The sequence below is a fragment of the Oncorhynchus keta genome, chromosome 6 (genome assembly GCF_023373465.1).
Source record: "Oncorhynchus keta strain PuntledgeMale-10-30-2019 chromosome 6, Oket_V2, whole genome shotgun sequence".
In the NCBI taxonomy this organism is placed as follows: domain Eukaryota; kingdom Metazoa; phylum Chordata; class Actinopteri; order Salmoniformes; family Salmonidae; genus Oncorhynchus; species Oncorhynchus keta.
The window spans coordinates 32292195-32307340 of NC_068426.1; the positions used below are offsets into that span (position 1 = coordinate 32292195).

At 43.2% G+C, this 15146-nt stretch overlaps 1 protein-coding gene across 2 annotated transcripts in view; it reads right to left on the minus strand.

Moving 5' to 3' along the window:
- Positions 1 to 15146, minus strand: part of LOC118385407 (allograft inflammatory factor 1-like) — a 48900-nt gene that overhangs the window by 2642 nt on the left and 31112 nt on the right. The window lies entirely within an intron of this gene.

The following is a 15146-nucleotide window of genomic DNA, read 5'->3' on the forward strand; positions in this document are numbered from 1 at the left end:
CACTACAAAGATACAGGTACCCTTCCTAACTCAGTTGCCGGAGAAGAAGGAAACCGCTCAGGGATTTCAACATGAAGCCATGGTGATTTTAAAACAATTACAGAGTTTATTGGCTGTGATATGAGATAACTGAGAATGAATCACCAACACTGTAGTTACTCCACAATACTAACCTAGGCCTAAAATGACAGAGCGTAAAGAATGAAGCCTGTACAGAATGAAAATATTCCAAAACATGTATCCTGATTGCAACAAGGCACTAAAGCAGTGGTCACCAACCAATTGATCGTGATCGACTGGTCGATCTTCAAGGCATTCCAAGTCGATCACAAAACATTTCAGTTGAAAAGCCAACGATAGAGGCTTTGCCCCCCAGTGTTACGTTGTTGCGGTAGGCACACTTTATTCAGAAGCCCTGCGGACCGGGAGATCTGTGGCTAAATCGAGAGCGCCTACTGCGCTGGTCAATCGGATACCTCATATCACTGTGCCTACAGCTTCCAAGACCTAGGCCACAGCAAAGTTTGACACTAGCCTACGTGAAATGTCATGACTTTTAAAACCATGACCAGTACGAGACTGTCAAAGAATACAGCAAAAAGCTGCTGTTTTTACGAGTGAGTTCACGTTTTTATTAAGCACAGTCAACCGTTTTTATTCAACACTATTAGAAAACATCAAACGCATTTCTCCCTACTTCTAGTCGCGTTGCCTCTGCAATGAAAGAGTAGTCAAGTGTATCGATTGTCCTGCATTTGTAATTATTAGCAGCTCATCGTGTATATTTTAATTGAGACCTTCTCTGGTCCCAGGAACAACATGAATTTGTGCATGACTGAGGCAGATACGGTGCGACTCGAGTTTCGCCATCAGGTGGAAGACTGTGTCCCCTCTCTCTGGTCCGTTTCAACTGATGAAAGTAAGGAAAGAGCAGGGAACATGAGAGGCGGACCCTCTGCTGCGCTCTCCCTCCTTCCGCTAAGAGTAATGCAGTGTTCAAAACAACTGGGAACTCGGGGAAATCTCAGACTTCTGACTTCAGTGCGTTGAAGACAACCGGGAATCCAAGTTGGAAACTCCGGTTGGAAACCTCCAAGTTGGAAACTCTGGTATGTTTCTAGACCACCGACGTTTCGACCACTGATGTTATGATTTGACCTAGTCTTTTCCCCCCAGAGTTCTCAGTTGTCTTGAAAGCACCATTACCATCAGATGCAGGTAGCCTACAACCAGTCCAGTAAAATAATAAAGCTAATTAGTGCATATTATTTCAATTTATGCTCAGCCTGTTCATTGTAAGTCCAACACCAACTGATCTATTTTGTTATTAAAACTCGAGTTTTGCAATATACACTGAACAAAAACATAAAACACAACAAATTGAAAAATTGTTTAAAAAAATCATTAGGCCCTAATCTATGGATTTCACATGACTAGGAATACAGGTATGCATCCGTTGGTCACAGATACCTTTAAAAAAAGTAGGGGCGTGGATCAGAAAACCAGTCAGTATCTGGTGTCACCACCATTTGCCTCATGCAGCGCAACACAATCAGGCTGCTGATTGTGGCCTGTGGAATATTGTCCCACTCCTCTTCAATGGCTGTGCAAAGTTGCTAGATATTGGCGGGAACTGGAACACGCTGTCATACACATCGATCCAGAGTGGAGGTCGACCGATTAATTGGAATGGCCGATTAATTAGGGCCGATTTCACGTTTTCATAACAATCGGAAATCTGTATTTTTGGGCGCCGATTTTGCCAATGTTTTTTTATTTTTTTTTACACCTTTATTTAATCTTTATTTAACTAGGCAAGTCAGTTAAGAACACATTCTTATTTTCAATGACGGCCTAGGAACGAGGCAGAACGACAGATTTTTACCTTGTCAGCTCGGGGAATCCAATCTTGCGACCTTACAGTTAACTAGTCCAACGCTCGAACCACCTGCCTCACGAGGAGCCCGCCTGTTACGCGAATGCAGTAAGCCAAGGTAAGTTGCTAGCTAGCATTAAAAGTATCTTATAAAAAACAATCAATCAACGACTGCCGTTGCACCAATGTGTACTTAACCATGAACATCAATGTCTTTCTTAAAATCAATACACAAGTATATATTTTTAAACCTGCATATTTAGCTAAAAGAAATCCAGCTTAGCAGGCAATATTAACCAGGTGAAATTGTGTCACTTCTCTAGCGTTCATTGCACACAGAGTCAGGGTATATGCAACAGTTTGGGCCGCCTGGCTCTTTGCAAACTAATTTGCCAGAATTTTACGTAATTATGACATAACATTAAAGGTTGTGCAATGTAACAGGAATATTTAGACTCATGGATGCCACCCGTTAGATAAAATACAGAATGGAATAAATGTTTTGTTTTCGAGGTGATAGTTTCCAGATTTGACCTAAGTCTAGTATTTCTGTGTGTTTATTATTGTTAAGTCTATGATTTGATTTTTGATAGAGCCGTCTGACTGAGGGGTGGTAGGCAGCAGCAGGCTCGTAATAGTCAAAGGTATATGGTTTAGAGAGAAATAGTCGACGCGTTATAATTCCTGTAACAACTTGCGGCTGAACTTGAAAGGGGTTCCTTCGTTATTTTACCGTTCATGTCTGCCATACAGAATGTCTTGATCTACTTCAAATAAGGTATGTGTTTCGTGCAGGCTTAAACCGCCTCGGGTTTTGATACCCGTGTAAACCTCACTAGGATAAGGTAACGTTTGTCAAAATATTTTCATAAATCCACTCTACAAAACAAATGATCTTTGCTTATATTTAGCCAATATTGATCAGAGTTACCGTGTCCTATGGATATCTACACAGTTATACAATTGGCAAGGTGGTGTAAGCCTACACGAAACACAGACCTTATTTTAAGTGAATCTAAAAATATCCTATGGAATAAATACATTTTCAGATTTTGCTAGAAGGTGTCATGGGAATTATGACTCGCACTTTGGTAGTCAATTCTTAGCATGTCCATTATTAAAATAGGATTTCCTGCATATATAAATGATAGTTTTTGTTTTCAACATTCATCACAGGTAACTTAAACTCTATTTTTATTCAAACAGTTGAGAGTATTTGTCTCCTAAGCAGACTCTTCAGTATCATTGTCACTTCAGAGCTGTGTGTGTGTTTTACAGTTGGCAGAGAAATGCAGAGCACCAGTGTGGGACTATTACATGGAATTGGCACCATTGGCATGGGGTCAGCAACGGCTAAATCAAAAAATAGCACCAACCGGTGGAATCACCTTAAGAACACCTATCCAAAAGCCCATATGTATTATATTAAGTTAAAATAAAAGTGTTCATTGTTCATTCAGTACTGTTGGAATTGTCATTATTACAAAAATGTGCAGTCAGGTCAAGACCCTGGTTAGGACAACGAGCAAGCAGATGAGCTTCCCTGAGACGGCTTCTGACAGTTTGTGCAGAAATTCTTCGGCTGTGCAAACCCACAGTTTCATCAGCTGTCCAGGTGGCTGGTCTCAGACGATCCTGCAGGCGAAGAAACCAGATGTGGTTGTCCTGGGCTGGTGTGGTTACAAGTGGTCTAGGGTTGTGAGGCCGGTTGGAAGTACTGCCAAATTCTCTAAAACGACATTGGAGGCAGCTTACGGTAGAGAAATTAACATAAAATGATCTGGCAACAGCTCCTGTAGTTAGCATGCCAATTGCATGCTTCCTCAAAACTTCAGACATCTGTGGCATTGTGTTCCGTGACAAAACTGCACATTTTAAAATGGCCGCACAAGGTGCACCTGTGTAATGATCATGTTGTTTAACCTGTTAAGTCGACCCTCTACTTTTTCGAACATTCTGTTAAAAATCGCGCAACATTTCAGCGCCCTGCTACTCAGACCAGGAATATAGTATATGCATATGATTAGTATGTGTGGATAGAAAACACTCAGATGTTTATAAACTGGTTAAATCACAGCTGTGACTATAACAGAACGTGCGTTTCATCGAAAAGTGCAGGAATATCTGATCACTGAAAATGGAAAAAAATATCCATCCGCGACTTCAAGGAATTGTTCAAAGTGAATCGAATTAAATGAGGCCGAGGTTGCAGTGCCTACAGCTTCCACACGTTGTCTAGAGTCTTGTCATTTGAGTCGCAATTGATTCTTGGTCTAACCGAATCAAGGGAATCGATTCCCTCCGGTCTCCGACCGGATGTTTTGGTCGAGCTCTCTCCAAGACATTTTTTCAAAACAGACACCTATAGAATTGACATCGCCTCCTGATGAATTGTATCGCTTATTAACGTGTACTAATACCTAAAGTTGCATTACAAAAGTATTTCGAAGTGTTTTGTGAAAGTTTATCGTCGACTTTTTGAATTTAAAAAAATGACGTTAAGTTATGAAACGCTATTTTTTTCCGTTTATCACACAGTCTTCATAGATCGATATCTAGGCTATATATGGACCGATTTAATCGAAAAAAAGACCCAATAGTGATTATGGGACATCTAGGAGTGCCAACAAAGAAGATGGTCAAAGGTAATGAATGTTTTATATTTTATTTGTGCGGTTTGTGTAGCGACGACTATGCTAATTATTTTGTTTACGTCCCCTGCGGGTCTTTTGGGGTGTTACATGCTATCAGATAATAGCTTCTCATGCTTTCGCCGAAAAGCATTTTAAAAATCTGACTTGTTGCCTGGATTCACAACGAGTGTAGCTTTAATTCAATACCCTGCATGTGTATTTTAATGAACGTTTGAGTTTTAACTAATACTATTAGCATTTAGCGTAGCGCATTTGCATTTCCAGAGCTCTAGATGGGACGCCTGCGTGCCAGGTAGGACCAAGAGGTTAATCAGCTTCTTGATATGCCACACCTGTCAGGTGGATGGATTATCTTGGCAAAGGAGAAATGCTCACTAACAGGGATGTAAACAAATTTGTGCACAAAATTTGAAGGAAAAAAGCTTTTTGTGCATATGGAACATTTCTGGAATCTTTTATTCAGCTCAAGAAACATGGGACCAACACTTTACATGTTGCATTTATATTTATTGTTCAGTGTAATATGATCTGAGAAGAACGATATTGTCAGGCCAGGCATATAGCCAATATGCTGTGATAATGTATTAGGCCTACTGCACAAACACCATTCCTACATAACTGTTTTTATTAGGTTAACTTCTTATGGCTGCAGGGGCAGTATTGAGTAGCTTGGATGAAAAGGTGCCCATTGTAAACGGCCAGCTCCTCAGTCTCAGTTGCTAATATATGCATATTATTAGTAGTATTGGATAGAAAACTCTAAAGTTTGCAAAACTGTCAAAATATTGTCTGTGAGTATAACAGAACTGATATTGCAGGCGAAACCCAGAGGAAAATCAAACCAGGAAGTGGCTTCTATTTTGAAAACTCCATGTTCCATAGCCTCCCTTTGCTCCATTTAAAGGGATATCAACCAGATTCCCTTTCCTATTGCTTCCTCAAGGTGTCAACACAGTATACAGACATAGTTTCAGGCTTTTATTTTGAAAAATGAGCCAGAACGATAACATCGTGTCAAGTGTTCGCACGAGTTTTGCTTGCGCAACAGAGTTTGGGCAGCTATTGCCGTTCCCTCTCCTACTGAACAAGACTGTTGCGGTTGATATATTATCGATTATATATTTTAAAAACAACCTGAGGATTGATTATAAAAAACGTTTGACATGTTTCTGTGGACATTACGGAAACTATTTGGAATTTGTCTGCATTGTCGTGACCGCTCTTTCCTGTGGATTTCTGAACATAACACGACAAACAAACAGATGTGTTTTGGATATAAAAACAATCTTTATGGAACAAAAGGAACATTTATTGTGTAACTGGGAGTCTAATTTGTGTGTCTTAACTTTTAATCGCGGTGCTTAAAGCATCAGCAAGCTCAGTAGCCTACATACAGCTGATTTTATTCAAACATAGGGTGTCGTTATATATGGAAAAATACACGTTTAAAAATGTTGACCAATCGTTTGGTTGAAAGAACAGCCGACTCTCAGTCGACAAAGATTTATTTTAGTCAGGGACAGCACTAGAGTGAGTGAATGATTGCGAGAACGGGAGAGAGAGAGAGAGTACGTTCACATGTGTATGCTATAGCAGGATTTGGGCCATGCACCAAGGGATGGGGTTCGGGGAACATGCTTGGCAACCCTCCCAAGACTGCCTCTATTCTATTCCCAGTGCCTGGGAACTGAGAGCTGGGCAGGATTTAAGATGGCTGCAGTGCCGTGTCCATTCAGTGTCCCACACTAACGAGAGTCCCTAACGACAGTCACTAATGACACAGTCCCTAACGAGCAGTCAAGCCAGAGGGGCCGATCAAAACAGGACGCCCTGCTGAGTTTAACAGGGGGCTTATGACCCCAACAAGGACACACTGATCTAAATAGATATGGAGTAGAGAGAGAGAGGGAAAGACAGTGTTTCCACAAGTACAGTACATAGAGTAGCCGGCCAAATCGGAGAAGTAGTTCAAATGTATTTGCAGAAAGAGGTATATTTGTGTCCATCCTAATGCCTTGATTCCATCTGAAATGCACAGTAAAATTATTGGAATACTTTAATCGAGTTTACTTCCCAGATTGGAAAAATCAATGTTTATTCTTCAAATTATGTATTTTATTAAAAACAGACACATTTATTAAAGGTTTTGTTTTTCCAGGTTTCCGTTTCTCCCAGTTTCAGGCTGTATATATACATACATATATACATATATATATATAAACCAGGCTACCGAAGTATGATTCTCAATCAGGGACAACGATTGACAGCTGACTCTGATTGAGAACCATACTAGGCTGAACACAGAAATCCCAAATTATAGAAAAACGAACAGACAACCCACCCAACTCACGCCCTGACCATACTAAAACAAAAGACATAACAAAGGAACTAAGGTCAGAACGTGACACACACACACACACACACACACACACACACACACCTGAAGTTTACATGCACCTTAGCCAAATACATTTAAACTCAGTTTTTCATAATTCCTGACATTTAATCCTAATATAGATTTCCTGTCTTAGGTTCACCGCTTTATTTTAAGAATGTGAAATGTCACAATAATAGTAGAGAGAATGATTTATTTCAGCTTTTATTTCTTTCATCACATTTCCAGTGGGTCAGAAGTTTACATACACTCAATTAGTATTTGGTATCATTGCCTTTAAATTGTTTAGTTTGGGTGAAACGTTTCGCGTCGCATTCCACAAGCTTCCCACAATAAATTGGGGGAATTTTGCCCATTCCTCCTGACAAACTGGTGTAACTGAGTCAGGTTTGTAGACCTTGCACGCACACTCATTTTCAGGTCTGCCAACAAATGTTCTATGGGATTGAGGTTGTGATGGCCACTCCAATACCTTGACTTTGTTGTCCTTAAGCCATTTTGCCACAACTTTGGAAGTATGCTTGGGGTCTTTGTTCATTTGGAAGACCCATTTGCGACCAAGCTTTAACTTCCAGACTGATGTCTTGAGATGTTGCTTCAATATATCCACATAATTTTCCTTCCTCATGATGCCATCTATTTTGTGAAGTGCACTCGTCCCTACTGCAGCAAAGCACCCCCACAACATGATGCTGCCACCCCCGTACTTCACGGTTGGCATAGTGTTCTTCGGCTTGCAAGCCTCCCGCTTTTTCCTCCAAACATAGCAATGGTCATTATGGCCAAACAGTTCTATTTGTGTTCCATCAGACATTTCTCCAGAAAGTATGATCTTTGTCCCCAGGTGCAGTTGCAAACCGTAGTCTGGCTTTTTTATGGCGGTTTTGGAGCAGTGGCTTCTTCCTTGCTGAGCGGCCTTTCAAGTTATGTCGATATAGGACTCGTTTTACTGTGGATATAGATACTTATATACCCGTTTCCTCCAGCATCTTCACAAGGTCCTTTGCTGTTGTTCTGGGATTGATTTGCACTTTTCGCACCAAAGTACTTTCATCTCTAGGAGACAGAACGCGTCTCCTTCCTGAGCAGTATGACGGCTGTGTGGTCCCATGGTGTTTATACTTGCGTACTATTGTTTGTACAGATGAATGTGGTACCTTCAGGCGTTTGGAAATTACTCCCAAGGATGAACCAATTTCCCCCCCCCCCCTTAGGTCTTGGCTGATTTCTTTTGATTTTCCCATGATGTCAAGCAATGAGACACTGAGTTTGAATGTAGGCCTTGACATACATCCACAGGTACACCTCCAATTGACTCAAATGATGTCAATTAGCCTATCAGAAGCTGCTAAAGCCATGACATAATTTTCTGGAATTTTCCAAGCTGTTTAAAGACACAGTCAACTTAGTGTATGCATGTAAACTTCTGACCCACTGGAATTGTGATATAGTGAATTATAAGTGAAATGACCTGTCTGTAAACAATTGTTGGAAAAATGACTTGTCATGCACAAAGTAGATTTCCTAACCGACTTGCAAAAACTATAGTTTGTTAACAAGACATTTGTGGAGTGGTTGAAAAATGAGTTAATGACTCCAACCTAAGTGTATGTAAACTTCCGACTTCAACTGTATACCCAGTCAAAAGTTTGGACACACCTACTCATTCAAGGGGTTTCTTTATATTTACTATTTTCTAGCCAAAAAGACAAATCAAAATACATTTTATATTCTTCAAAGTAGCCACCCTTTGCCTTGATGACAGCTTTGCACACTCTTGGCATTGTCTCAACCAGCATGTCCCCCCCATCCCCAGTGAAAGTTGCACCCCTGATCATCACTAACAGCCACACACAGGGGCATTCTCGTGGCCTCATTCACAAAGTTGCAGGAAATACGAATCACTGATGCATTCTCTTCATGTCTTATGAATATTCAATACATTTAGATGATTCAATACATTTTTGAATATTGTTGAATTCCGTTTTAATGCATGGAGTCCATGAAGCCTAATTATCATTTTTGGATCAGAATAAAGGTTCTCCACTGCCCATTGTTCCTGCAGTAATGATTCACCATCTTCATTGAATGTTTTCAGAACGTATCTGCACTGCAAATAATCGCCAAACAGCCTAGGCCTACCAGTAACCTGTGCAAAATAGAGAGCCAAATGAACGTCTCTCTCATGGATGCGATTGGTTAGGCTTCACTGACGAGACGTCACAAATTTTAGTGTCACTGTCTGGCAAACCCCGACATCTTAGGAAAGGTATACTTGTCCCAATATGATTCCACGGACATAAATCATGCAACGTGGTTATATTTATGAATGGCAAAGGGATATGGGAGTTAAGACTTTATTTCAGTCAGATCGACACTTTTTTATAAACTAGTCAACACTTGCTGTTCAGTTATCATCAACGCACGGTAAATAGCCTACTTTGTGCCATGACTCTGTGTGGTTGGCAATGTGAAACACACAGAAAACAATAATTAGGCTAAGTCGTGGATTTCGATTCATCGTTACAATTTACACAACATGGGACGCACAAATTCACGAGCATCATGCTCTCCCCCTCCATGTAAAGAAAATTGACTGTTACCAGAGATTTGTATATAAATTAGGGCTGGGCGATATGGCCAAAATATATCATGGTATTTTTCCAAATTTGACGGTATTTAAATTTTTTGATGAAGAAAAGTTCTACATTTGCGTTATGAGTAGTGCATGAGCCTAGGGTGGCAACACATATATTCTACATTTATTTCAATGGGTCTTTCTCCATTCTGATTGTTTAATACTGTTCAAATCAACTTCAACCTAAAATTATTTCCTGCATTTCCATCAATTTCTGCATTTCCTGCACTCATTCTAGATAATTTCCACACTGCCACTATATGGGCAAAAAAACTAGGCCTTATTTTTAAATATAATAATAATATAATATATGCCATTTAGCAGACGCTTTTATCCAAAGCGACTTACAGTTATGTGTGCATACATTCTACGTATGGGTGGTCCCGGGAATCGAACCCACTACCCTGGCGTTACAAGCGCCATGCTCTACCAACTGAGCTACAGAAGGACCACTTTTTAACCAAACGTTGCAACTGCGATTTAGATAAAAAAAACTTGAATGTTTGGAATCATGGAAATAGAATGTTTATTCTAACTCTATAGTTAGAATATAAATAATAGTGGGCACTTTGAATACAGTGTTGTTTGACATGACAACGAATGAAAATGCCATGGAGGAGTAATTGTGACAGGGTAGGAACCAAAGTGATGGTCCATGTTTTCCTAGGGGACCCTATAAACTTTGGCTACATTAAATCTTTATTCATGTAGGCAACATATTCATGCCTCGCCTATTCCTATTTGATAAGATACTTGTTATAAGATACTTGTCTTGTTTTGCACACTTTGTACAAAATAGTCAAATGTAGTACTACAGGATATTTCTTAACGCAGCTCTTTATTAGCTAGCTATAACTGGCATGTTCACGTATCGCCAACCAGGATAAACTGACCATGACCTAACCATTTGGGTGGTCGTAACCAATCATAGCACAGTATGGCGGTAAAATACATCCAATTACAATTCAGTATGTTTACACATATTACATCCCCCTTCTTTTAAAACAAAAGAAAAATGTTTACATATTCTAAGCGTTTCTTTTGAATACATGCTCTGAAGTTTGAACTCAAGGTAGGTACCCATTTATATTGCATACTACACTAACTGAATCAACATAGACTCTGAAACAATAATCCAACATACTGTTACTTTTCAAACAAGGGATTCTCAGCAACTCAGCTTCCACTGTAGAAATAACATCTCAACATTTCAAACAAATACAATACCAAAGCATTTCAAGTGAACTTTCAATAACAAGTTTACAGTCTGGAATTCTTTTAGGGCAGCGATCCGCCTACACCCTTTGACATTTCACAGGTCTAAGACAGCTCTGGGCTTGACCTCTCTTCCTGACCTTGTGCGATATGATGCTGAGCATGCTTCTGTGTCAGTCAACAGTTCTTGTGGTGTTGCCGATAAGTATGGTGTATGTTGTGCTGTGTGTGTTTAGTCCATCACGTTCTCTTTCAGGGGAACAGTTCATCTCATCAGTGTGTTGTTCTTTTGTGTTCAGTAGGTGACGACTGCGGCGGTACACCGCTCCTTCTGCGGTGTGGACGTGATATGAACGTTCAGTGTCAGCTGGCTAGATGACGACTGCTGGCTTCCAGAGGCCATGCTCCTGGATTCTAACTGACTCTCCGTCGATCAGTGGTGGCAGTGGTCTAGCTGACCTGTCGTAGTATCGCTTTTGTTGTTGTCTCTGCACGTTTTTCATGCATTTCCTTGTAGCTGATGACCTCAGGTTGCAACTGCTGGTTGGTGCTGGGAAGGATTGAGCGAAGTCTGCGGCTCATCAACAGCTGGGCTGGTGATTTGAAGTTGTCAACTGGAGTGTTGCGGTATTCAAGGAGACTGAGGTAGGGGTCTCTCGTCTGCTTTTGCTTTCTCCGGTTCCGGTTGGAGCGAGCGGTCGCATTCGCACTTCGCTCTGCAGGTTGTATAACTTTTTATAACTTTTTCATTACATTTCATTATAGTACAACGGTTGATTTGTCTAATCTTAGCAATTCTTCTTAGCTAGCTACATAGCCGTCCTTGTATCAGAGATAATTGCATAATTATCGTATTTCGTCGCCCTAACGTAGCCTTCACTGCTATTCGCCCAGGAGCTAGCTAACGCACACAGATTAGCATCACTGTAGTGCTATTCACTCAACTGTACGACTTGATTAGTTCAGTGTTAACTAGCTACATAGCTGTCTTTGTTTCCAAGATAATTGTGTAGTTTAGTGTGTGTAGCCTTGGAGTGATTATCTTAATTCACTGAGGTTCGCTAGCCAGCTATTTGTCGTCCTTAACGTAGGAGACTCTGCTAGCTAGCCAACAGCTAACTGCTAACAGCTAGCCAACGTCTGCTGTTTTGAATTCAACAACCCGGTCAGGTGGTTTCACATTTTCGTTTCATTGCAGTGCAGCGGTTTGATTTGTTTGATCGTGGCTAGCTGCATAGCCGTCTTTGTTTCAAAGATAATTGTGTAGTCTAGACCGATTCCCTAGGTTAGCTAGCCAGCTATTGTCGTTCTTTTAACTCAACGTAACGTAAACACTGCTAGCTAGCCAGCTAGCCCCCGAATAGCAGCACTGTAGAATTATTACACTCAACGGAACGACTTGATTAGTGTAGTGTCAACAACGCAGCTACTGCCAGCTAGCCTACTTTAGCAGTACTGTATCATTTTAATCATTTTAGTCAATAAGATTCTTGCTACGTAAGCTTAACTTTCTGAACATTCGAGACGTGTAGTCCGCTTGTCATTCCAATTTCCTTGCATTAGCGTAGCCTTTTCTGTAGCCTGTCAACTATGTGTCTGTCTATCCCTGTTCTCTCCTCTCTGCACAGACCATACAAACGCTCCACACCGCGTGGCCGCGACCACCCTAACCTGGTGGTCCCAGCGCGTACGACCACGTGGAGTTCCAGGTCTCTGGTAGCCTCTGGAACTGCCAATCTGCGGCCAACAAGGCAGAGTTCATCTCAGCCTATGCCTCCCTCCAGTCCCTTGACTTCTTGGCACTGACGGAAACATGGATCACCACAGATAACACTGCTACTCCTACTGCTCTCTCCTCGTCCGCCCACGTGTTCTCGCACACCCCGAGAGCTTCTGGTCAGCGGGGTGGTGGCACCGGGATCCTCATCTCTCCCAAGTGGTCTTTCTCTCTTTCTCCCCTTACCCATCTGTCTATTGCCTCCTTTGAATTCCATGCTGTCACAGTTACCAGCCCTTTCAAGCTTAACATCCTTATCATTTATCGCCCTCCAGGTTCCCTCGGAGAGTTCATCAATGAGCTTGATGCCTTGATAAGCTCCTTTCCTGAGGACGGCTCACCTCTCACAGTTCTGGGCGACTTTAACCTCCCCACGTCTACCTTTGACTCATTCCTCTCTGCCTCCTTCTTTCCACTCCTCTCCTCTTTTGACCTCACCCTCTCACCCTCCCCCTACTCACAAGGCAGGCAATACGCTTGACCTCATCTTTACTAGATGCTGTTCTTCCACTAACCTCATTGCAACTCCCCAAGTCTCCGACCACTACCTTGTATCCTTTTCCCTCTCGCTCTCATCCAACACTTCCCACACTGCCCCTACTCGGATGGTATCGCGCCGTCCCAATCTTCGCTCTCTCTCCCCGCTACTCTCTCCTCTTCCATCCTATCTTCTCTTCCCTCTGCTCAAACTTTCTCCAACCTATCTCCTGATTCTGCCTCCTCAACCCTCCTCTCCTCCCTTACTGCATCCTTTGACTCCCTATGTCCCCTATCCTCCAGGCCGGCTCGGTCCTCCCTCCCGCTCCGTGGCTCGACGACTCATTGCGAGCTCACAGAACAGGGCTCCGGGCAGCCGAGCGGAAATGGAGGAAAACTCGCCTCCCTGCGGACCTGGCATCCTTTCACTCCCTCCTCTCTACATTTTCCTCCTCTGTCTCTGCTGCTAAAGCCACTTTCTACCATTCTAAATTCCAAGCATCTGCCTCTAACCCTAGGAAGCTCTTTGCCACCTTCTCCTCCCTCCTGAATCCTCCCCCCCCCTCCTCCCTCTCTGCAGATGACTTCGTCAACCATTTTGAAAAGAAGGTCGATGACATCCGATCCTCGTTTGCTAAGTCAAACGACACCGCTGGTTCTGCTCACACTGCCCTACCCTATGCTCTGACCTCTTTCTCCCCTCTCTCTCCAGATGAAATCTCGCATCTTGTGACGGCCGGCCGCCCAACAACCTGCCCGCTTGACCCTATCCCCTCCTCTCTTCTCCAGACCATTTCCGGAGACCTTCTCCCTTACCTTACCTCGCTCATCAACTCATCCCTGACCGCTGGCTACGTCCCTCCCGTCTTCAAGAGAGCGAGAGTTGCACCCCTTCTGAAAAAACCTACACTCGATCCCTCCGATGTCAACAACTACAGACCAGTATCCCTTCTCTCTTTTCTCTCCAAAACTCTTGAGCGTGCCGTCCTTGGCCAGCTCTACCGCTATCTCTCTCAGAATGACCTTCTTGATCCAAATCAGTCAGGTTTCAAGACTAGTCATTCAACTGAGACTCTGCTCTTCTCTGTATCACGGAGGCGCTCCGCACTGCTAAAGCTAACTCTCTCTCCTCTGCTCTCATCCTTCTAGACCTATCGGCTGCCTTCGATACTGTGAACCATCAGATCCTCCTCTCCACCCTCTCCGAGTTGGGCATCTCCGGCGCGGCCCACGCTTGGTTGCGTCCTACCTGACAGGTCGCTCCTACCAGGTGGCGTGGCGAGAATCTGTCTCCTCACCACGCGCTCTCACCACTGGTGTCCCCAGGGCTCTGTTCTAGGCCCTCTCTTATTCTCGCTATACACCAAGTCACTTGGCTCTGTCATAACCTCACATGGTCTCTCCTATCATTGCTATGCAGACGACACACAATTAATCTTCTCCTTTCCCCTTCTGATGACCAGGTGGCGAATCGCATCTCTGCATGTCTGGCAGACATATCAGTGTGGATGACGGATCACCACCTCAAGCTGAACCTCAGCAAGACGGAGCTCCTCTTCCTCCCGGGGAAGGACTGCCCGTTCCATGATCTCGCCATCACGGTTGACAACTCCATTGTGTCCTCCTCCCAGAGCGCTAAGAACCTTGGCGTGATCCTGGACAACACCCTGACGTTCTCAACTAACATCAAGGCGGTGTCCCGTTCCTGTAGGTTCATGCTCTACAACATCCGCAGAGTACGACCCTGCCTCACACAGGAAGCGGCGCAGGTCCTAATCCAGGCACTTGTCATCTCCCGTCTTGATTACTGCAACTCGCTGTTGGCTGGGCTCCCTGCCTGTGCCATTAAACCCCTACAACTCATCCAGAACGCCGCAGCCCGTCTGGTGTTCAACCTTCCCAAGTTCTCTCACGTCACCCCGCTCCTCCGCTCTCTCCACTGGCTTCCAGTTGAAGCTCGCATCCGCTACAAGACCATGGTGCTCGCCTACGGAGCTGTGAGGGGAACGGCACCTCAGTACCTCCAGGCTCTGATCAGGCCCTACACCCAAACAAGGGCACTGCGTTCATCCACCTCTGGCCTGCTCGCCTCCCTACCACTGAGGAAGTACAGT